The sequence below is a fragment of the Canis lupus genome, chromosome 35 (assembly GCF_003254725.2).
Source record: "Canis lupus dingo isolate Sandy chromosome 35, ASM325472v2, whole genome shotgun sequence".
Lineage (NCBI taxonomy): Eukaryota > Metazoa > Chordata > Mammalia > Carnivora > Canidae > Canis > Canis lupus.
In genome coordinates, this window is record NC_064277.1 from 18246982 (window position 1) to 18272746 (window position 25765).

General features: G+C 37.1%; 2 long non-coding RNA genes across 14 annotated transcripts in view; both read right to left on the bottom strand.

Annotated features, from left to right (window-relative positions):
* Positions 1-25765, bottom strand: part of LOC112657565 (uncharacterized) — a 319254-nt gene that overhangs the window by 141295 nt on the left and 152194 nt on the right. The window lies entirely within an intron of this gene.
* LOC125754378 (uncharacterized) lies at positions 3066-6289 on the bottom strand. The gene is made up of 3 exons (XR_007408375.1): positions 6007-6289; positions 4155-4205; positions 3066-3223 (listed from the first exon to the last, which is right to left on the bottom strand). It is a non-coding gene; the product is annotated as an uncharacterized LOC125754378 (long non-coding RNA).

Sequence of the window (25765 nt, forward strand, 5' to 3'; positions counted from 1 at the left end):
AATAGACAAATGCTGTTTTCTTCTCTTTTTATGCATTCCCCAGGTTTCCTCTTATTTATCATCAGAAAAAGATATTTTGATACAACTAATTTGTTTCTGGATATGGTCTGCTTGACATGTGGCCTCCTTTTTAGCAAGAAATAATGTTAAGTAATTTTAGCATATAAGAACATCTATGGCTGATGTGCCTATGCTCAAGAAATATGAGAAGTTTGATCTAAATACAGAAAAGCTGAATTCACATGTCACAGATGGGGCCCTTAGAACAAAAAGAAAAAATGTATTATGGTCAAAAGTGATGGTTGGTGGGCAGAGTTTACATTTCATATGGCAGAGCAATAGATTGTGTTGTGCCAACTTTGCAAGACCTACTCGTTACACAATGGGATGCACAAAGAGATAGAAACTATAAATGATCCATTGAGAATGTATGGAGTATTTTTAAGGAATTGAAGCCGGATGTGGCCATTTATTTTATTTTACGATATTCAGAAAACATTGTAAAATTTTGTTGAAGAAATTTACTCAATGTCTTCCTCAAAATGAAGACATTTTTTAGATTCAAGATTCCCAAAAGTCCAATTTCTTAGCTTCCTGTTGGCTCTTCAAAGACATAATGCTTATTGATGTGATAAAGCATTTGAACAAAATGATATTGAAACTATGGAAATATAAAAACACATGATTTGGTTTCACGAAGAAGATATGAATATGTTCAAAGTCAACACAGACCCCTGGATGGAGCTGCTCTGCATTCCCCCCTCTTCTCATTGCTGCACTCCAGATAAATAGAATCACAGTCTTAGGAAAATTGCAAAGCTATGTTATGGAAATTAGTGTGTGATTTCAGAAGAGAGTTATGGGAGGAAGGAAAAAATTAACTGCTTCTCCAGTCTTCCATAAATTATGAGCACCTGATTGGAGAAGCAGAGGGCCAGAGGGATAGAAAATAGGAAAAGGGACTTCAAAGATGAGCAACCAGGAAGCTGAATGTGTCCTATCATCTGGAGAATGAAATGGACCCCAAATCAACAGATTGCAGGCACATTCTCAGAGAACGTGTTTCTTCCTTTGGATCAAAATAAATGTCAAGAAAAAAGTCAACTGTCTGTTGTGATATGTGTCCAAAAAGGTTTTTGAAACTTTTGTTTTTATCATTGAAGATCTTATCTGGAATTATCAGAAAGAGAAAGAACTCATGTAACTGGATTATTTGGAATACGTGTTACACATTCATTGACTTCAGCTAAGTATATGTTCAAATGTTTCCCGGTTTTGTTTTGTTTTGTTTTGTTTTTCAAATATGTTTGGGTGGCTAAAACTCCAGAATAGGCAATATATTTTTTTTTCAACAATCATTTACAAAAATCCAGTAGTAAGTAGATGTTTTACATGTATTTTTAATCACACTAATCCCTCTATGGCCGCCATTACTAGCTTCATTTCTCAGATGAAAAGTCTGAAACCCAAGAGTGAAGTGATGTGACTCAGGTCTTATAACTGATTGCATTTTCAGCATCTATTGTAGGAGTATGCTCCCTTACATGAAATGAAAGGGAAAAACACTGTTCTCAAGGCCACCAATACTTGGGCCACAGGAGAACAGGGGAGGATGGGCACCCAGTGAGCCCCACTGGGGAGGGAGGAAAGAACAACAAAGAAGAGAGTATTTGGGTACAAAACACAAGCGTTGTTTACGTCCCAGAGCTAAGAATTGTAGAGAGTGTAGTTGCCTTTCAGTATTGTGCACAAGGTAGGCTTTGAATACATTTTGAATTTTCCTATAAAGTTGAATGGATTAAAAATGTAAGATCAGTAAGGGCTGGATGCATTCATGACAACACAGAATAGGAATATTTGAGAGCACACCTTATTTTTCTGACAATAATCTCAAAGAATATGGCAGTTGACTTTTACAACCATCTGGATGGGGCTAAAGACCAGGTCTAAGCCCACACATTGCAGTAGTTTCATCATTGCTCCACCCACATGGGATGTTTTACACTTGAGACCCCAGGCTCCTATAGGGATTCTCCTTTTCCTTTATTCCTCTTCATTATATTAATCCATTAATGCTATCTTTCATCATAGGGATGAGAATGGCTGACATATGGGAACAGAGGTTATTTATCGTGGAATGGGTACACCTCCAATACGGCCATAAAGAGTACCAAATCCTTATCGTCCTTTGTGTTAAGTGTGTTATTTAGGCTTACCTCATCACTGTTAATCGGCCTCCTTCATACTCTCTCCATGAAGCCAAAGATGTACATATTAAACACAGGAGTGTTTGACAGCTTCTCCTTCCCTAGGGCAGCTTGCTCAACTAATAATAACTAAGATATCTTTTGACAAGTGCAGCTAAGAGCTGGTAAAGCTTCGTCAATCTGCATCAGCCTTGTTGGCACTTTCTTTCCATTTCAAACCTGCCTTACCTTGAATAATGGAAGCTGGACAGTGACCAAAGAAGCTCTAAAATCCAAGAAAGATGGTGGATAAAATCGAGCAAGGAGGGTTAGGAAGGATGAATGCAAAACCAGACTCATATTGATCAGGGGAAGGAAAATACTTTTTCCAACTGCAATTGCAGCTGAAACCCATAAATTAGATGATTGAAGTAATAAGACACGTGAAATGGCTTTTAAGTCCACTACCCACTCTGTGTAATAAATTCCGAGTGACATCGAAGCTTTTAGTGGAGAGAATGATTTATTGCCATCTGCAAGAAGGAAGCTTTCAGGGATTATCTCTAACGTGGCAAAACACTATTCCAAATTTCACAAAATTAGCAAAGCTTAGTGAAGCTTGGTGACTGAACTGACAAGCAAGCTCAAAAAGACAATTTTAATGGAACAAAAATACCGCAAATGCGCACTCTCACATACCAGTACTTAGGCGTGTATTATCTCCTTAAAAATAATCCAAATTTCATATTAAAGGAAGATCTTTAATTTTTACAAAGAAATTCCTGAGACTGTTAGATTTATTTTTTGGTTATTTTTACTATGTGTACATGTCGCTAAAAGATACATAGAAAAGCATAAATATACTCTAACTTACTTTCATCATGGAAGGGCCAAAATCCTAAACTGATTTAACTTTTCTTGCCTCAGGCACAACCCTCTATTTAGTCCATCATTCGAAAAGAGCCACACAGTTCAACCATGAACTACCTGAGCAAGGAGGAGAGGGGACCATCACCGGAGTAACTTTACATCTCCATCTTTAAAAAAAAAAAGTGTGATTAGGCAACTTGAATAAAATCTGAGGGGTTCTTACAAAAGCACTATTACTTGCCAAGCAGATGACATGACAGGAGGTGACAGAGAAGTCTGAGGATTGGGACAGGAAGCGATAAGGATGATGCTGTGGAGTCCTGAAGTCCAAGACCTGGAAAGACTTCCTAGATCTGGGATGTATCGCAATTTATGCTTTCCTCCCACCCATCTAGTCCTGCTTTTTTCAGCAGGTTGCAAAGAATCAGAAAGTGGGGAATCGGGGAATCTACACTTTCTGTGTAGACAACAGGCTCTCGATGCCAGAATTGTCAGATTCTAAAAATTGAGATATCAGGGGTTGCTTTATTTATTATTTATTAATATTAATATTAATAAATAGCAATATAATTGCTTATTTATTTATTTATTTATTTATTTATTTATTTATTTGGTCCTGGCTTTCAAGAGGGGCATCTACCATGTCACATCCAGTGCCACTCCTTCCCGTCTTTACCCAGAGTCCTCTCATTTCCCTAAGACATATACTCAGTCCTGCCTGAGACATAATTGGCATTCCTTCATTAAGCATTTCTTACACCTCTGTTTTCCCTCCATGTCACCAATTTTACTACCACAGAGATTCAGATTTAACTATCTCATCTGTCAAACTACAGTCTAAGAAAGGAAATGTTTTGGTTATTAACACGGCCTCTCCCCCCCCCTTCTAAATTTAACGGAACTGTGTTCCAATTATTAATGATTTCTCAATTACTGAAAGATAGAAAAATAGTAGGGAAAAAAGTGCTTCTCAATTACATAATTAAGAAGAGTATCTTCCTTAGATAATTTTCAGGTTGCCAATCTAAAAACTTACATGGTTTAATTGTTAATAAGTGGTACAATGGAACAAATAACTGAAGCAGAAGAGAACTGTACCATTTAATAGTGAGTTTTCCTCCAAATCCTCCTCACAGAAGCAAACTCTTCCTACAAATGATAATTAGTAATTAAAAGTCACAAAACACATTATGTTTGCAGTAGCCAGTGTCTCTGGATATGCCAAGGCATACTCTCCCACTAATCAGTTACTAAAATGTGGTGTCTCATAGCTTTATGATATGAATATCAAATAAATCACTTCTTTCCAACATTTCTATTTGCACTAAATCTGAAGATGAAGAAAAGTAATCTTCATCATAAGAAAGAAAATATTCCTTGAGAAAGCAGTCCTATAATTTTACAAATGTGAAGAAGTATTTCAGTTGGGGATGAGCTAGCCAGACCCTGTGATTTGCATTTAGAAAGTAATTAGCGACTAAATGTTTTCTCAGTTTCTGAGTTAGCAGAAAGACCTGTGTCCAGGAACACTGGCACCTCACCGCAGGCACTATTCAAAAACAATACTATTCTTTGAAAGATAGTTCTTTCTTTGAATCCATTTGTTCTAATCATCCACTGCTATGTAACAAACCACTCTCCATACCTAGTGACATAAAAATAGTGGCCATTTTATTGCGGTTATGGAGTCTGCAGGGCAGGATTTTGAGCAGAGTACAGTGGGGATGGCTTGTTCCTGCTCCAGGGCATGAGGTCTCTGCTTGAAGACTCAGGTGGGTTGAGAGTGACTCAGTCATTGGGGGCTGTAATTGTCTGGAGGCTTCTTCACTCACATGACTGGTGCCTGAACTATGATGACCCATAGGCTGAGCTCAGCTAGGGCTGTTGACCAGCATGCCTGCATACAGTCTCTCCATGTGGCATGGTCTCACCAGCATGCCTGCATACAGTCTCTCCATGTGCCAGCATGGCAGCTGTGTTTCAGAAAAAGCCCTCTGAGATGGAACATCTGGTAAATGAGTATTGCAGAAGATAAAGGCTGATATCACTCAGCCTTTCCTGGGCCAGCCTTAGAAGCCATATAGCATCTCTTCCACTAAATTCTGTTGGTTACAAGCAAGTCCTAAAGACCAGCCCAGTTTAAAGGAAGTGCCATGAGACTTTCTCTCGATGGGGGAGTGGCAAGGTCACATTGCTGAAGGGCCTGAGAGATAGATGTTTTTGCAGCCATCTTAGGAAAAGACATCTGTCATACATTCAAAGGAGGAAGATGGGATATAAAATGCACTTAGCATCTTTCACATGACATTCTTTATGCTAGGCAATACACACAGGATACCACTGAGTTACCAACTGCTTCATGTGTGTCAGTCCTAACATTTGCCACGTTATATGGAAAACATTTGCTTTTAATCTTTCTTCCCCTACTAGATAGTAAATTTGCCACAGCAAAGACTCCATTTTTCTCTGTCCTCAGTGCCTTGCATACCTGGCATATAATAGATGCTCAAGTATTCATGTGTTAAATTTTTAAAAAAATTTTTCTAGCAGGATTTTTCACAAGGTAGTTATGATCATTTATACATGTTTTTTCTGCTAAACTCTCTGCCTCTTGATGATTCAGACTTTATCTTCTTAATCTCTTGACTAACACTCTGTCTGGCACAGAGTCATTTCTCAATAAATAGTCATAAAACTGAACAGCTATTTTCTATGAAGATGGCCTATATGGAAACTAATAACAGACCTAGAATGAGGTTAAATATAGTTAGCTACATTCAAACCTATAGTCATGGAGATCAAAAGAATATATCTCCCCTGTGTAATTGCTTTATAACAAGTGACTTCAAAAGCTACTGACTTTAAAGTCTTAAGACACAAATGTTTCATTATTGTTTGAGATTATATATGTTGAGTAGGCTGTTATGATATTGGCTGGCCCTGCAGTTACCTGAGAAGGCAATCTAGAGTGAACAAGAGGGTTCCCCTGGCTGGTACGGGGTGCTGGCTTGTTGGGTGGGAGCTCAGATGGGAGCTCAGATGTTCTCTGGAATACCTGCAAAGAACCTTTACTTCTCCCAGTGGCTTGAGCATCGCAGAGCATGAGGACTGGGTGCTGAGAGGCAGTATCCTGGAGTGAACATCCCAAGAAAAGAGAAAGGAAAGCTGCCAGTCCTCACAAAAGCTAGAATCAGAATTGCAACAGTATGACTTAGGCCATCAACTGGTTAAACCATCACATCTCTAGTGAGATTCTAGGGTAGAAAAAAAAACAGTTTCATTCTCAAAAGGGATCACTCAAAGGGATCAGTCAAGAATACATAGACACATTTACCCATCATGGAATGAGAAGAATGATAAAGGAAAAACAAATAGGAACTATTTTGGTATCACTTCTATTTGTGATTAATTAGGTTCATCAGACATAATACTGTTAAACAAAGCTTAAGGCTGCTCTTGACGCAGACTTCAGAAACAGGAAACCTTATCTTTCCCCAACTTTCAGTAGGGCTGGTTGCTCTACAAAGGGATGTGTATCATTTCTTCATGAGGCATTTGAGATAACCCAACTGAAGACTGCAAGTTCATTGGACACACACACCAGTGAACATCCTAAACATCTGCCCATTTATTTTAACCAGTGCAAATTGAAATTAAAAAGTTGTAATGGGAAAAGGGTCATGATGCTAGTTAAAAAGAGAAAGAGTTATAAACCTGTATTCATATCAACATTCTGATAGTGTTTTTGCTTAGATGTTTTTTGAGGTGTTGGCATTTAATGCAATAGTATATGAAAACTCTAATTTACTAGATAGTAAATTAGAGTTTTTCCTGCTGCTTCTAGGAGAATATTCCTATACATCCTTGGAGGATGAGTTTTCAGAGATTAAATGTCAAGACTGGAGCTTCTTAGCTCCTGAGAAGCTAAATAGTCTGTAGCTGGGTCCAAGGACCTAGGAACTGGCCATCTTAAACATGAAGTCGTCCAGGCAAGCCTTCAAATGTCATGATACAACCAAATGAGAAAGAAAGTCTGGGTATTTATAAAGACTGGAGGCCAGCAGTTCTGATCTAGGGACTAGAAAGAGTGGGAAGATTCTTCAGAATTGTGAGAAAAGGATGAGAGGGTTGAAAACACCTTCACGGAGGAGTCTAGATTGCAAGTGTTATGTGTGCTTGAAGAACAAACTGGAGGTGGAAGGATCCTCATGTGGGGTGTGTAGGAGGCCCACCAGGAGCAGAATATTGAGAACATTTAGCTCTGTGTGTCCGAAAACCATACCAGGTCCACAGGTCGCACAGGACAAGAGACACTGAGAGGAATGGTCTTTAAGTCACCTGAAGAACAGGAGTGCTTCCTGATTTCCTAGACTGCAGAGATGCTGGTGTTCTGTGTCCACCCAAGGAAGGAGCCAGAAGAGGCTGAAAATGACTAAGAGTGGATTTCAATCCCAACCAATAAGGACAGAGTCAAACGAAATTTGATTGTATCCAGTATTAAGAAATGTAAGATTACTGAGATGACTTTTGGCTGGGGAGCAATTTAGACCTTTTCTGCCTTTCTCTCTCTCTCTCTCTCTCTCTCTCTCTCTCACAGAGAGAGAGAGAGAGAGAGAGAGAAAAGAGTAGAAGAAAACAAACTATAACTATTAACAGTGGCGATTTATATGCTGTTAAATTACAGCTGACATTGTTACATTTTTCAGTATTTTGGGGAATATACATTTACTTCAAAATTGCAAAAGTGTAAGGAAAAAACAGAACCTAATTAGATGACAAGCTAAAACCTAAAGCGTATTCTACTCCCCAGTAGTACTCCTTAATCTAGGAGCAGGGACATGGCTCCAAGCTAAATCGAAGGAAATGAGTTTATATGGTCAAAAACAGAGCAGCAGGACCAGAACCAAAATACTTCTAAGTAGTGAAGAAGTAGCAGCCCAGTGTTTACCAATGCTGGCATAAGCAGCCAACAGCTCTTATTCTAGCATGCTTACTATCTGCTCTTTCCACTTTCAAAGGATAGAAGATTGCTCTGAAGCAGACACTACAAATGTGTCTTTACTTTAGTGAAATTAAGCTTTCTAGGAAATAAGGAAAATAAAACATTTGGAAGCTAGAACATCTCTGACAGAGGTAAATTCTAGGGTGAGTTCAGGGGGAGAAGGAACAGGAGAGAGTCCCAGTAAGTCAAAATATTGTTTTCAGAAAAGATGACAAAAAGAAAAAAAAGAGAAGGAGGATGTGGTAACTCATTGAATAACAATGATATTTGGTGCTTTGTAGAGAGCACAGGATCTCTTTAAGTGCTGTAAAAGTGGAGTGAGCTTCTTTCATGAGAATAATATTTCCAACCCATTATATATTAAGGATACAATATATAAACTTCCTTCTCTCAGATTCAGATTAAAAAGAGAGACAGTGTAGAGGAAGTATGTACTCTTTTATCAAGTAAGTGAAGGCTGATGATGGGGGAGACAGGAGGATAGGAATCGGGGCAGAAAAATATAACTCCACGACTTCTGGGCTCATCAGCTGGATTTTAAAAGTGTTGCATCAGAGCTGTTTTACTATGAAAAAACAACTGAGTTAGGCTTCTCCAGAGAAATAGAATCAATAGGATGTATGCGTGTCTTTCTTTCTTTCTTTCTTTCTTTCTTTCTTCCTTCTTTTCTTTCTTTCTTCTCTATCATCTATCCGTATATTTAGAGATTTAAAAAAATATATTCATCCTACTATGTTGGCTGGAAAGTTCAAAATCTTTAGAGTAGGTTATCAGGTTGCAGACCCAGGGAAAGTTGATGTTGCAGCTAGAGTCCAAAGGCAGTCTTTTTTTTCCAGAATTCCTTCTTTCTCAGGAGATCTCAGTCTTTTTTTTTTTTTTTTTTTTTAAGGCCTTTGACTGATTGGAAGAGGCTCACCCACATTACAGAAGGTAATCTGCTATATTTGAAGTTTACTGATTTAAATGTTAATCATAGCTAAAAGCTACCTCACAGCAACATCCAGGCTGATGTTGACCAAACATCTGGATGTCATAGACTAGTCAAGTTGACACATGAAATTAACCATCACAGAAAACAAACACTTCACAGAACGCCAAGAGAACACAGGACAGAGTACAAGTTGACTCACTCAGATGATGAAGTGGTGTCATAATGAAGGTAGCTTTTTCTAAATGAACTCCTTAATAACAAAAGGTGGAGTGTCAATTTGCATGAGGTTATTCCACAGTGGGTAAAGTCTCAGCTCTCTGTCAAAAAGAAAAGGCATTGGGTTCCACCTGCTTTCTGAATCAGATAAACATTTTCAGGTATCTTTTCTGTAAGCCTGCTTTCATTGGAACAGAAAACATTCTGTTTTTCAAGAAGGATCCTTATTTCTTGTGGCCACCTTGTTGTCACTATCTTAGTCTCAATTGTAACTGGGTCTCAGCAGAAACCTTCACCTCCATACTGAACCTCATTTCCTTCAAGTCTCCAAGTGAGGCTTTCAGATGCAAGCAACACATCCCTTTGTAGTTCCACAGAATCTCTATCCTAGTCCCACACTGCAGCCATATTTATTTTCTTCTCATCTACATTTTTTTTTCTTTTTCCTCTGTCTGTTCAGCAAGGGACAGGTCAGAGTAAGTTCTAGTTATCAATCAACTTCATCTATGAATTCCCTACTTTTGCTAACCGTCAGTGCTCAGTACATCTTCATTAAATACTTTGTAATATGATAAGGCAACATAAGATCAATGATACTATTGCAATAAATTCATATCTATTAATTTTTTTTTCTAAATTTTGCTGATACAAAGAGGAATCGTGTACAACATCCAAGGAACTGCACTGCTTTCCAATCAGTACACAAAGGATTTATAGTGATAGAATTACAAAATTTTATTTTCAATAAATAAAACATCTATTGAACTCATATTGTATGCACTAAGAACTGGGGTAGACTCTTGAGTTAAAATGAGAGATGAGATCACAATCTGGTAGGGGAAAAATGAAACAAAAATTAAACATCTTAAAAAAAATTAAACATCTTTTTGATATAGCATGATACTTGTATAATAGAAAATGAAAAAAATACTTAAAAACCATCTCATGTGGCTCCTTTATTTTAAAGCTGAAGACACCAAGGCTCAGAAAATTAAAAAAAGCAGCTTCTCCACAGTTACATGTATATTTCGGCAGCAGAACCAGGTACTGGACCCCAAGCCATTTACTGGTGGCTTCAATTAATTACAGCAAATAGAAAATCACCTACAGGGATCCCTGGGTGGCGCAGCGGTTTGGCGCCTGCCTTTGGCCCAGGGCGTGATCCTGGAGACTCGGGATCGAATCCCACGTCGGGCTCCCTGCATGGAACCTGCTTCTCCCTCTGCCTGTGTCTCTGCCTCTCTCTCTCTCTCTCTGTGACTATCATGAATAAATAAATAAAATCTTTAAAAAAAAAAAAAGAAAGAAAATCACCTACAGAGAAAAGGTTTACCCAAATAGCATGGCAAATGAGCACAGCTCCAGATTTCACCTAAAAAACGTAGGTTCACCAGGTTCTCAAGCCAGGACTTTTTCTTTCTTTCTTTCTTTCTTTCTTTCTTTCTTTCTTTCTTTCTTTCTTTCTTTCTTTCTTTCTTTCTTTTTTTTTTTCCCTATTTTTTTTTCTGTAGAGCAATGGCCCAGCCTAGTAGCGGTAGAGCATTAATCTCACCATTAAGGCCCTGACATTGCTGAGATCTTTACCACCAGTGAGTAGCAATTATTTTTGTAGTAGAGGTCCATGTACAGAGAATTGATTCCCAGTGCATATGAATATCCCCTATTAGCCCCACTTGATAAGTGGGAGCTGTGCTCAGGCCTGCAGTGGAGGGCTACAATTGCCCAATCGAACAGTCTCTCTTCATGCATAAACATTACTCCTGCTATCACTAATGGGATAGGGTTCCACAGCGCTGTGGAAAATAGAGCCCACAGTCTTGTGATAAATCTGTCAAATGTGACATGCTCTATGTGAAGAGCAGCGCCACGGCTGATTAAATGAGCAACCCGGTGTACAGTACAATAATGCGTCAAAGCACTTTGGTGCAGACAGCTGGTTCGAAGCTCTGGGAGACAAATCAGGACTTCAAATATGAGTCATTAGAAGTAACCAAGGTAAAAAAAAATGCCCATACTAAACACGCAGTAGACTGCTCTCATTAACATTGCCCTTCACTCCTCTTCTCTGTGTTGCCTTGTTTTGGTCACTTTCTTAAATCCAGACATGGAAGGCTGGACAAGGTGTTGCATAGTACTGAGGTGATTAGCTAGAGAGGGGTACATGGCTCATTTGTAGTCTGGCTGGATGCGACACAGGCCTACCGCTGGTCTCTGGCTACCCTTCCACACTGTGACCACTGAACACAACACATACCATCCTTGATAAAATCCCCACAGATCAAAGCTCTCCCTTCCCCCACTTTTGCACCCTCTTCCCACACCACACAGTGATACGGTGACATAACATGAAATATATATTTAGTGTCCTTGGTTCCTGGCCCTGAGCTCCTAAAACTTTTGGAATTTCTTGAGTGGCAAAGGTGAGAGGAGCATCTCCTGTTACTCATAACAAGCCCCTTTCCACCTTGAGTTTATGCTAATGAGGTGACTCTTGGAGGAGGGAGGCTGGTTGCCAGGGGGAACATATCACACCATTAGAGGAACTTTCTCTCCAACCCCCAACCCTTGAGGGCTCCATCACCTATGGCCAATGACTTAAACAATCCTGCCTACATAACAGAACCTCTGTAAAAATCTCTAGGTGACAGGTTTGTGAGAGTTTTTGAGTTGGTGATGGGATAGGGGTGCACCAAAATCCAGCATGAAGATCTGAGGTTCTTCCCTATACTTTACTCTATGCGTATCTTCCATGTGGCTCTTCCTGAGTTGCATCCTTTATAATAAACCAGTAATAGTAACTAAAGTGTTTCCCTGAGTTCTGTGAGCCATTCTAGCAAATTATCCAACCCAAGGAAGGGTCCTGGGAACCCCTGATATATAGAACTGGTCAGTCAGAAGTATAGGACAGGAGGCCTGGCCTTGAAATTGGCATCAGGTAGTTAATGTCAGAATCCAATTAAATTTACGTGCAAAGGACATTTCAGTTCTGCTTCAGATAATACTCCATCAACTCTACCAACTCAAGGTTGGCAAATCATGTACACTTCTGGAAAGGATTTCTTACAAAGCGTTCATTAAAAAATTTTCTTTTCAAAGCCAATTTGAAAAAAAAAAAGTCCTTGAAGACTTTTTAGATTAATCATTTATTTGTTTATTCATATTCATTCATTTACATAAACTATATTTAGAGTTCACTGTGTAGGTATTTTGCTAGACTGCAAGGGTCTAATGTCTGTTGGAAACATTTTTTTCTGTCCTCAAGGAGTTTACTATCTCAACAGGACTCAGTACACCTTTTCTGTAAAAACCAGATAGTAAATATTTTAAGCTTTGGAGGCCATCAGGTTTCTGCTACAGCTCGTTAACTTCCATTGTAACACCAAAGCAATCATAAATCATATGTAAATGAGTAAGCAGGTTCCAATGAAACTTTTTTTATGGATCTGAAACTTGAATTTCATATAATGTCCACATATCACAAACTATTTTCTTCTTTTGACTTCTTAAAAATGTAAATGCAAATTTAAAAATGTAAGAACCATTCTTATCTCACCAGCCATACAAAAACAGGAGGTAGGGCACCCCTGGTGGCTCAGAGGTTTAGCGCCACATTCAGCCCAGGGTGTGGTCCTGGAGGATCAACTCCCACATTGGGCTCCCTGCATGGAGCCTGCTTCTCCCTCTGCCTGTGTCTCTGTCTCTCTCTCTCTCTCTGTGTCTCTCATGAATAAATAAATAAAATCTTTAAAAAAACATAAACAAAAATAAAAACAGGAGGTAGGCCAGATTTGGTCCATGGGCTCTAGTTTGGCAACCCCTGGTCTACATAGGGAGGCCTGGGACTCAATAGATCTCTCTGTTCCCATCAGGTATGACAAGAAGAAAAGGAGCCTGTGTAAATTACCACGTTCAGTGATACAAAGCAAGCTCTGGGTTTGACTATGTTATCTATCAACAGAAAGCTATACAGTTCCTGGAGACCAAAAAATATTTTTCACCTGCTTGTGATGGCATTGTTCTTCATCTGTTAAATGAGATTAAAACTCCCTCCCTCTCGATGTTATTGCCAAGATTAGAAATAATGCTCATAAAATACCCAGCACGCTGCTAGCCAATAGAATTCACTCTATACTGGATGCTATGAACAAATCAACTTTGCTGTGCTGGACGCATAGGGAATTTGAAAGATCGTTGTTTCATTTTAATTTGTATAGGGCACTTCTTGGTGCCCTTAAAGTAAAGGCTTTTGTTTGATTAGTTGCCTGGTTGGCCAATATTTTTAAGTTAGGATTATAGTATCACTATCATTATGGTGAAGAAAAACATAAATATAGGTCACCCTTCTCTATTTCTTGAGAGTGTCACTACCCTAAAAAGATCTCTTCAGGTTTGGGGTAGTATCCTTGGCTGAAGAACAATCCTTTTGATATAGACTGAATGCTTGCATTCTCCACCACCACCCCCAAATTTACGTGTTGAAACCTAATCACCAGTGGGATGGTATTTGGAGGTGGGGGCTTTGGGAGGTAATTAGATCAGGAGTGTAGGGCCCTCCTGTAGGGGGTTAGTGCCCTTATGAAGAGACATTTCTCAGCCCTTTTTCTACTGTGTGAAGATACAGCGAAAAGATAGTCATTGTGAACCAGAAAGCTGGCTCTCATCAGACACCAAATCTGCTGACACTTTGATCTTAGAATCCCCAGCCTCCAGGACTGTAAGAAATAAACTTCTATTGTTGATAAGCCACTCAGTCTATAGTAATTTGTTACAGCAGCCCATTTGGACTAATACACAAAAGCACTGATTCTGACTTGTTCAGCAAATTCCTGCTTTCCCCTCCACCCTCCACACGTATGCTTGCCAGACTCCAATGAAACAGTCAATTCAGCCCTAATCACAGTACCTAATCTCTGAGCTCTCCTTATACTTAGTACATGGAAACTGCCTTTTATGAAGGATGGTGCCCACCTAAACCACTATGCCCAGGATTCATACTTTTTAAAAGTCAGCTAATGTCCAAAGAGTTTCTAAATTTAGCAGAATAAGGCTGCAGCCTTCTTGTTATTCTTTTGGTTTTTTTTAAGTAACTTAATAAAACTCTGTATGAATTGGCTAAAAGCACACTGATCCTTACAATTCTGAGAGTAGCACACCTCTTCTTATTCAATGCAGTGACTTACTAACACTAGCTTAGAGTAATGTTGACAGATCACTGGACCTCATGGGTAACTGTTCTCAGAAATAACACTTGGGCATTAGCTGTGTTAACACAAAACTAGCATATTTCACAAACATTTTTCAACTGAGCAGGATTTTTAAAAATAGGTAACCTCATTTAGTCACATTCCCAGTTGTGAGAATATTTTTTTCACTTAATAATTATAAATAACAGGTATTGAGTACCTAACTCACACGACACCATGCTAAGAGCATCACTATATATAATCGTCACACAGCATCCTGGACTAGGCAGCACTATTGTTTTTATTTCATGGAAAAGAAAAATTAGGATTAAAAGAGTAATTTAAAAAGAGTAAATTGCCAACAATCCCACAGCTAATAAGCAATGAATGTGCAATGTGGAATTTGAATTTTGGTCCATCTGATTTAACCACATCTGGCTAATGGCTAATGGCTAAGCAACATCATTTCTCATGAGCCAATTCATGCCTGTGAATCCTAGAGAAGGATGCAGAGTTTTCCTAAAGTCAAGTGCTCTATAAGGCTCCTGGATGGTGTTAAGTGTCCAATTGGTAATAACAGTGTTTGCATTTATTTCTTAGGTTAAAAACTGCTGTATTATATATCCAGAATGCTGGATCTTCTCTAATAGTTTGAGCACACAAAGAGACTGAACTCCATTTTTTAAAAATAATAATGGCCTTATTTCTAACTATTCTCACGTCCATCTCCATAGGTAAGAATGAAAGCCATATCCAAACATTTCACAACATCTGTATGTCTGGTATCTAAAGTATATAGGTTTCTACAAGGGTCCATCCACTAATGAATAGAAAAAAAAGTGATACACACACACACACACACACACACACACACACACACACTGGAATATCACTCAGCCATAACCAAGAATGAAATCCTGCCATTTGCAACAACGTGGATAGTATAATGCTAAGTGAAATAGTCAAAGAAAGACAAATAACATAGGTTTTTACTCATGTGTGGAATTTAAGAAACAAAACAAATGAGCAAAGGGAAAAAAGAGAAAGAGAAATAAAGGAACAGACTCTTAACTAGAGACTGATGGTCACAAGAGGGGAGGTAGGTGCGGGGATGGATGAAATAGGTGATGGGGAGTAAGGAGGGCACTTGTCATGTGATGAGCATCAGATGATGTATAGAAGTATTGAATCACTATATTATACTCTTGAAACGGATACAAGACTATATTTTAACTGTACTGGAATTAAAAATACATACATACATACATACATATGTACATACATACAGAAAGCATATGAGTGTCCTTTTAGTACAAAATGCAAAGGTTCTGCCCTTAGTCTGGCTAGATCATTTAATCAAGCTTTCACTTTGATACTGATGTTGATTAACTCTAATATTTGAACTAAAGAGCAAATGGAAACTTTTTTGCTTAATTAAATTTGGACATCAAAAACAAACTATATGGATTCTATTAGCCTATATTTTATAAAAATGTTTTATCTGAGTTAATATCATGTTATAACTTTAGCTTTTACAGTTCATATATACTAGTTTCCAATTTTGGAAGGACTCTTCATCTGTTACAAAATAACTGAATACATACATTGTTTATCATGTTACCCAATATCCCTTAGGTAGAGATCCAAATGATAGAGTCCATCCAAAATTTATTGTAATTGTCTTTCCAAAATAACTTGTAGCCTCCCTAATTACCACTCAATAAATACCATCCTAACCCACTGGGTTTCCTATATTGTTTTTGTGCCAAGCCTGTATTGTGCTTTGTCTTTTGTGAAACACAAAGTCAAATTCAGTTTCAGATATAGTAACCAACTAATCATAAGTTCCTGTTAAATTTCTCCTATTTCTCTAACTGATTTTTTATATCTGCTATTTTTTCCTTCTTAATGTTTATCTGCACTGTACAACTGTCTTTATATCGTAGTATCATAAAATATTGCTTATACTACAAGGGAAGGTCAATTGACAACTAGAAGATGGATGCATAGTTGCACAATTTACATAACATACATACATATACATATATATGATAGTATGGTGAAAATAAGATTGAAGGAGAGGATTTGATTCATTAGGGAGGAATTTTCTTCTTGGGGGAAAAAAATCTCCTCTGCATTGTTAGATGCTGTCTGCTTAAACAGTGGCCAGCCATTTACCATGAACAAGACACAAGTGTTTGGATGAGTATGTCCAAGTCATCATTTCAGTGGAAAAAACAACTTAAAATGCATATCACACTGATGAGTCCCCAGTTACTGCTCACATCATAAGAAAGTGGATGGAGAACCAGCAACATTTGTATTCAACTGAGAATACTAAGGGTATTCAATAAATAGGGGGTGATGACATGATTAGTATCTATGTGGCACTCTTTGAATATGAGAATAGATTATATATACAGATTTAGTCAATGTTTAGGCCATATTTGCCAGTCCTTATTCTTTTATGTTATCTTAAAATAAAGGCCATATGTTAAAATAAAGACATAAATTCTAAATCAATGTAATCCATTTGTCACTGATATGGAATTGAGTTTTAAAAATATGCCCTCCCTACAGTTCAGGTCATTTCTAGCAAGTGGATGATGCTGTCTATTTAGAATAGTAGTTTCAACAGGTAGATTTCTCCAGTTGTAGATAATTATGGAAAGAGTAAAAAAAGTAAATAAATATGCTATCGTGGGTCATATTAAAATAGTATAATCAACTCTACAAATATAGACAAATAAAAAGATGGATTGGGGAGCAAGATCTAAAAGCTAGAAAACATTTAAGCACCAAGGGACACTATGTCTACCCAACTCTTTCTCTTCATTTAATCAATCAAACAAATGTAACAAATTGCTGCTGTATATAAAGTATTTTTTTCTGGAAATGAAGAACACAAAATTCAATTAAGCAGTCTTTGCCTTTAAGGATCGTATGAGTTAGTTAGCATTTGTAACCATCTTGGGTACAAATATAATTTTAGGGTTCGAAGCCTCTGAAGCAATACCTGGCTCTATCCATCCTCACAGTTGTATATGCTCCTGCCTTACATCAGTTTGATTTTGTTTTACCCATCCTACTTTTTTAATGTCTTACCAGATTCTATTCCTATTTAAGGTAAGAAGTTGTATGCATATTTTTCCATTTCTATATTTTGTCTCTTCCAGGCCAACTGACAAAAGCCTCCCAGGAAACCTTCCTAAGCAGGCATGTACCTCTGCAGTCAGGTGAAAGTACCAGTCACTCAGGATTGACTTTTTTATAGAAGACCCTCTTTAAAGGTCAGTAGAATCTCGCCACACCAAACAATGCTAACATGTTTAATATATTAATAATTGAATGCCTCTTACTCTTCAAAGGGGGTATTCTTTGTCATTTTGAGAACTGGTTTCAAACAATATTATATGGTAATTATTCCTTATGATGCAATGAGCACCTTTGGCCTCTTTTGTCATTCAGACAACTAAATGCACACCTGAGACTTCATTCCTCTATCACAGGTGTGTATGTTAGCATCACAAGTAGAAAATAAAGGATTTCAGAGTTTGAGTAAGATGAGAGATACATTTTTTCTGACCAGATTAAGTCCTATTTAAATCATTGTCAGCCACATGTCAGATTATTTCAGAAAGGGTATATACAGGAAAAAAACAATAAGAAAAAAAAAGACAAAAATTCCCAGGACCCTGGGTCTGCTAAAAGTTTACTTTAAAATGTGATGGATTTTTTCTATTTGTTATAATTCTGAATTATTCAGCAGCACTTTTGGATGCAGGGGAAAATGCACAAATATTGAGTTTTTGTATTTGGTCTACTTAATGTCACAGGTTCTGTATAATGTGACAGCATTGCCTGATGTACATTGGAAAAATACATGTTCTGCTCACTTTATTCTCATAAAACCCTATTTCAAATTTTAAAGTGAAGGCAAATTTAGTGGCATGGTCCCTATGGGCTGTTATTTGAAACTCTGCAACTTTGGGCATGTAATATAGGACTATTCATTAATAAGATTATTTAGTTTGCAGATCATAAGAGTGTTCTGAAATTGATTTCAAAAGAATTACTACAGGATTTCCAGTTCCAACAATATGACCAACTCAGTCTGAAGGTCCTCCCAAAAGAAACCCTTAGAAATAATGGATAAAAGAGAACATAAAGACTCCTAACTCTGGGAAATGAACTAGGGGTGGTGGAAGGGGAGGAGGGTGGGGGGGGAGGTTGGTGAATGGGTGACGGGCACTGAGGGGGGCACTTGACGGGATGAGCACTGGGTGTTATTCTGTATGCTGGTAAATTGAACACCAATAAAAAAATAAATTTATTATAAAAATTAAAAATAAAAGAGAGAACTAAAAGTCTTCTAAATGCTTAATTAGCTTTCGGGAATGAGAAAGTAATCTGTAGAAGCCAGGGGGGAGCCAAAGGGGGAACTAAAAATCAAAGTGGTAGGACCTGAGTGAACTTGGAGGGGAAGACTCTGTCTTACTCAACTAGGAGCTGGATGTTAGTATCCATGTGATGACTGAAGGTAAGCCCATCTGCTATGTAAAAAGGGGAGTTAGAAAATAAGTTAGCTCATAAAACTGGGATCCTTGGAGATACATGAGGGAAAGAAGACAGAGAAAAAATCTGCCAGAAGGCAGAGGGAAAGAATAGGAAAAAAGAAAGATTATCTTTTCCCTAGGCTCTGCTGGAAAAGCAATGCACAAAAACAAAAAGCCTCTTTGAAATACAAACTCAAATACACTTTCTTCGTGGTCAAATATTACCACATTTTCTGGGAAACTTCAATCTAAGAATTAATCCAAAGCTTGATCACGAACCACTGACAGTCCAGGTGCACCTAGACACTTCTAAAACTCAGGCCCGATGGATTGTCATGGAAACAATAAGCCCTACCTAGAAGATGTGGGCACAGTGAGAGTTACCAAACACAAAAAAATTACCCCAACATGTGCAAGACTATACAGTATTAGAAGTGCAAAGACTTTAGATGATAAAATAATAATTAGAAGGTAAAATTTATAGAGTAAAATACTCTATAAATTGGCTCCTGGACAATGCAGGGGTAAGTAGTACCAACCCCTGTGGAGTCAAAATTCCATGTATATCTTTTAATTCTCCCAAAACTTAACTACTAATAGCCTACTGTTGACCAGAAGCCTTACCAATAGCATAAACACTCACACATACTTTGTATGTTCTATGAATCATATTCCATATTCTTACAATAAGGGAAGCTAGAGGGATCCCTGGGTGGCGCAGCGGTTTGGCGCCTGCCTTTGGCCCAGGGCGCGATCCTGGAGACCCGGGATCGAATCCCACGTCGGGCTCCCGGTGCATGGAGCCTGCTTCTCCCTCTGCCTGTGTCTCTGCGCCTCTCTCTCTCTCTCTCTGTGGCTATCATAAATAAATAAAAAATTAAAAAAAAAAAAGAAGCTAGAGAAAAAATATTATTAAGAAAATCATAAGGAAAATATCTTTACAGTACTGTATGGTATTTATGGGTGGAAAATCCACTCATAAGTGGACCCACACAGTTTAAACTCATGTTGTTCAAAAGTCAACTGTAATTAAAGGTATAAAATCCAATTGCCAAGTTACTTAGGCTAGAAATAAGACATTAGAAATAAGCCAATTAGAAGCCATAAAAATAAAAATGTAATCACTGAAATTAAAAACTCAATGGATAAATTTGAGAACAGATTAAAAATAGCTGAGAGAATATGTGGACTGCAGTACATATCTCAGGAGATTGCACAGTGTAATGGACTGAAAATCACAAAGATAGAAAATATTAAAAGACAGCAAAGACATATATTAGATAAAATGAGGAATTGCAACATGTGGCTAACATAAGTTCCAAAAGAAAAAGAGCAAGAGGTAGAATGCAAGGAGATGATGGCTGATTTTTTTTTAGAAATTATGAAAGACATAGGTCTTCAGATTGAAGATGTCTGTCCAATGGTTATGGAGTAGCATAAATAAAATCTATCCACACCCCAATACATCAACATGAAATCAAAGAATACCAAAAACGAGAAATTCAAAAGCCAACAGAAGGATGAGTGAATTATCTACAATGGGGCAAAAATTAGACAATAGATAATAGAGTCCACATAATAATGGAATATCTTTTTTTTTAGATTTATTTATTTATTCACGAGAGACACAGAGAGAGGCAGAGACACAGGCAGAGGGAGAAGAGAAGCAGGCTTCTTGTGGGGAGCCCGATGTGGGACTCGATCCTAGGACCCCGGGGTCAGGCCCTGAGCCAAAGGCAAGACACTCAACCACTGAGACACCCAGGTGCCTCAATAATGGAATATCTTGATAATATTTACAGAAAATAATTGTCAAGTAAGACTTTGCATCAAACTAACAATTTTTGAAGAGTGAGAAAAAAACCAAATCATTCTATCAAAAAAAAAAAAAAGAAAGAAAGAAAAGAAAAAGCTATGGAAATTTACTTAACAAACATTCACTGAGACTGAGAGACATATTTAATGAAAAAAGAAACAAACTGAATGGAAGAAATAGGATGCGAGAAACAATGGTGAGCAAATAAATTAGCAAACAAGCATTGACTGATAAAAAAATAACTAAATGTGCTATAATAAAGACAAAATGTAAATTAAAATACTGCACAACAATTACCCACCTACTGTGGGTGGAGAAGGGTTGGGAGGTTGAAGAAAAAGAAATCTAGTTTCTTTTATTATCTTGAAAAATAGATAAACAACTTTAAATATTTAACAACTTTAAATATCTTCTATTCAAATTTTATGGGTAGCCATTAAGAAATACAAACAAAACTTTTATTTTTTCAAAACCAGTAGAAGAGAGAAAATGAGCATAAACAAAATTCAATACATTTAATAAATATTATAAAGAAAGGGGGAAAAGGAAGTGAAGAAAAATGTAATAATAAAGTAGTATAAAAATAAGTAGTGGGGAAAACAATCCAAATAACTCTAAATAAACAAAAAGCTGAAATAGCTGAAAAACAGTGATTCTTAGATTGTACTTTATTGTGTGTTTTTTTTTTTTTTAGATTTTTTATTTATTTATTCATGATAGTCACACAGAGAGAGAGAGACAGAGAGGCAGAGACACAGGCAGAGGGAGAAGCAGGCTCCATGCAGGGAGCCCGACGTGGGATTCGATCCCGGGTCTCCAGGATCGTGCCCTGGGCCAAAGGCAGGCGCCAAACCGCTGCGCCACCCAGGGATCCCTGTACTTTATTGTTTTTTAAGGTTTATTTATTCACTTGAAAGACGGCAAGCAGGAGCAGGGGGACAGACAGAGGGAGAGGGAGAGAGAGAATCTCAAGCAGACTCCCCAACTCAAGGCTCAATCCAATGACACTGAGATCATGACCTGAGCTGAAACCAAGAGTCTGATGCTCAACCAACTGAGCAACCCAGGAGCCCCAGACTGTATTTTTATTTTTTTAAAGATTTTATTTATTTATTCATGGGCGGGGGGGAGCAGAGACATGGGTAGTGGGGAGAAGCAGACTCTATGCAGTCCCGGGTCTCCAGGATCATGCCCTGGGCTGAAGGCGGCACTAAACCGCTGAGCCACCCGGGCTGCCCCCCAGATTATATTTTAAAGGTTAAACTCGGATGTAGTTAAATTAACCTGAGCACTGTTAATGCCTAGCCCTGCAACCCTGCACCTTGCAACTCCTCCTCCCACCTGAATTCCTCCACAGCCGCGGTTGATCACCTGACCTAGAGAGTTCCCCCATTCCACCCCATTCAAACACCTGTTCTCTTCTTCCCCACCTGAAGGCTTTTGTAAGTTTCCTAACTGCACAGAGGGTCAATCAGGATATGTGAGGGACTTAACATCCAGAGCAACCCTCAAAAGCACAGAATCAGTATATAAACTGCTCAGCCATGCGGAAAGTTTCTCGGAGGGTCCCCAAGGTGATTGAACCCCAGTTCTCAACCCTGCTTACTCACAAACCTCTTTGTCTTTCTACCCATCTCACTTCGCACCCATTTTTTCACTTAAACTTCTTGTCCTCAATCCCCAAATAAACTAGCTGAACCCAAATACAGGTTGCAGAGTTTGCTTTGGAGGAAGTAAGCTTCCTTGTATCATAAAAAAGAAATGCTTTAAACAACAAACAAGTATGATAAGACATAAATTCAAAGGAAAGTAAATAGAAGAGGGTTTATCAGGCAAATACTAAACAAAAGTGATGGAAGGAAGGAAGGAAGGATGGATGGATGGGAGGATAGATAGATGGTAGATAGCTAGATGTCACTATAAAAAGATAAGAATGATTCTGAGCTTTGCACTCTCAAAAATATAGTCTCAAAAGTATTAAAGAATTCATAAAATTACAAAGAAATTGACAAAATAGCAATTACAGTAGGAGCTTGTAAGAGAATGTCTTTTAATTATTGATAGACCACACTGACTGAAACTCAGTAAAAGTAGTAAATAAATTTAGAGCGCAACCTTAGAAACATAGCTAGAACATACTAGACCACAATCCAAGTTTCACCAAATACCAAACAGTATATATCAAGTAATTCTCTGTGATGCAACAAAATTAAAATAATAAAAATATTACTAAATCCTCTCATCCATTTGGAAATTTAAAAAGCATCCCTAAATTACTCATAAGTCATAGAAGATATGAAAATGGAATTAGAACAAATATAAAAACTGAATGACAAGGAGATATATGTAAAGCAGTAATTTGAAGAAAACTATAATCTTCTTAAATTGATTATACTAACATGAAAGGAAAATTAAAAATTAATGAAATAATCATCCAGTTGGAAAAAAATGAATAGAATATACTTGAAGAAAATTGAAGAAAGAAAATTGTTAAAGGCCAAAATGTTATAAACAGAAATGAAAAACACCAGAACTAATTAGAGCTCCACTGTCCAATCAGGTAGCTCCTTGCTTTGTGTGTCTATTGAGCACCTGAAATGGGATGAGTGTGGCTGTGAAACTGAATTTTTATTTAATCTCATTGACAGAAATAGAGATTTTAAAACTGAAGCAATACAAAGTAGCTTTCCATTCCATATTATTGTTTTGGTAGGATTTTATTGTTTTAGCAGAGTTACATTTCACTGTAACTATTGGAAGTGAATCATCCTATTTGAGTATAAAATACATCCCAGATTGGTGGTTTAGTATAAAAAAGAAGAAAATATTTCATTCATAATTTATATATTGGTACATGTTAAAAATGATATTTTGGATATATTATATTAAATATACTATTAAACTTAATTTCACCTGTGTTTTTTTTCCTTGTGTTTGAATGTAGCTATTAGAAGATTGTAAATTACTTATGTGGTTAACATTGCATGTCTACTGAACAGAGCTGACTTAGAGTTTAGTAGTGTTATTGAGTACAAGGTTAAAATACAAAATGCAATAGCATCTCTATGCAGCAAAATAAATTATAAATAAAATTTAATTATGATACTATTTGCAATTGCCACAAAATTATAAAGAACTAGGAGAAAAAGTACAGAAATACATAAAAGTATACCTAGATAAAAGGAGAAATATTCCATATAAAATGATTAAAAGTTTAAGTGTCTTAAAGATGATACTCTTCTCCAAATAAATGTATAAATTCACTGCTAGTTCAATGTTTCTATATACTAGACATGAACAGTTGAAGGCAGAAATTTAAAAGCTGCACTGTTTATACTTAGATATAAATCTGACAAAAATATTTGCAGAATCTGTATGTTAAATATCTGCAGAAGAACTGATGAAAGAAACCAAAAAAACCTATTAATATGAAAATTTCCCTCATATTGGTCTATGACTTCAACAAGATCCCCATCAATATCCCATTAGGATTTTGGCAGATAACAATGAGTGAATCTGAAATATATATGGAAACATAGAGGAATTCTAATAGACGAAACAGGGGCATCTAGGTGGCTCAGTCGGTTAAGTGTGTGCCTTTGGTTCAGGTCATAATGCTTGGGATCAAGCCCTGTGTCAGATTCCCTGCTCAGCAGAGTCTGCTTCTCCTTTTCCCTCTGCCTGTCATTCCCCCTGCTTGTGCATGCTCTCTGTCTCTCTGTCAAATAAACAAACAAACAAACAAACAAACAAATCTATCTTTAAAAAAAAGAATAGTTGAAACAATTTTGACAGAAAGTTGGAGTTCACACAATTGTATTTTTATCATCTACATAACTGTAGCTTTCTACAGTTATCAGTGTAGTATCAAGTAGGCCCACACAAATCTGGCGAATTGATCTAGACAAAGGTGCAAAGACAGTTAATGGGAAAGAATAGTCTTTTCAACACATGTTTCAAAATAGTTGGACAGTCATAATCAAGAAGCTGAGCATCAACCAATTCTTCATGCCCTATTATAAAAATTGAATTGGAATGGATCATAGACCTAAATGTAAAATGTACAACTATAAAATTTTTAAACATAACATAGGAAACAAGTCTTTGAAAGTTGGGTTAGGCCAAGAATTTTTACACATGAAACTATAGACACAACCAGTAAAAGAGATAAAGATGGTAATGTGGACTTTATCATAATTAAAATGTTTAAAGATATGGCTAGTAGAATAAAGAGCTAACCACCAAGTAAATGAACATATTTGCAAGTCACATATCTGATGGACTTGTATCCAGAATATATAAAGAACTCTTAAAAGTCAACAATAATGAAACAGACAAATTAACAAAAGAATGGACAAAAATTTGAGCAGATATATCATAAAAAAGACATACACATGGCAAATAAACACATGAAGCACAATGATATACTATTACATACCTATTAGAATGGCTAATATAAAAAAATCATAAATAGGAACTGACTGTGCCAAATCTGGTGAGGATGGAGATCAAGTGAAACTCTTCCATACATGGCTGGTGGGAATGCTAAATTGTTCAACCACCATAAAAAGCTGTTTGATAGCCTCTTAGAAGGTTAAACATACACTTCTCATATAGCTGAGATATTTCACTGCTATTTGCTCAATTAGAAACAGGCTGTTAAATATAAATGAGTTTGGTATAAGACAGAGATACCTTACATATCACTGGGGAAATGATGGACTAGTCAATAAAATGATGACAGAAATTAATGATGTATGATCATTACATATATCTAGATATGTAAGATCTAGAGATACAACTAGATCCTTACCCCACGTTGCATCCACATGCTGATGGCCACACACGAATGAAGTCCCAAACATGAAGAATTAACTTTGTAATTTTTTAGGGTAAAATATTAAAAAATAGATCTATATGATATTAAGGTAAAAGAAAATTATTTTTATTTTTTTATTTTTTTTAAGATTTTATTTATTTATTCATGAGAGAGAGAGAGAGAGAG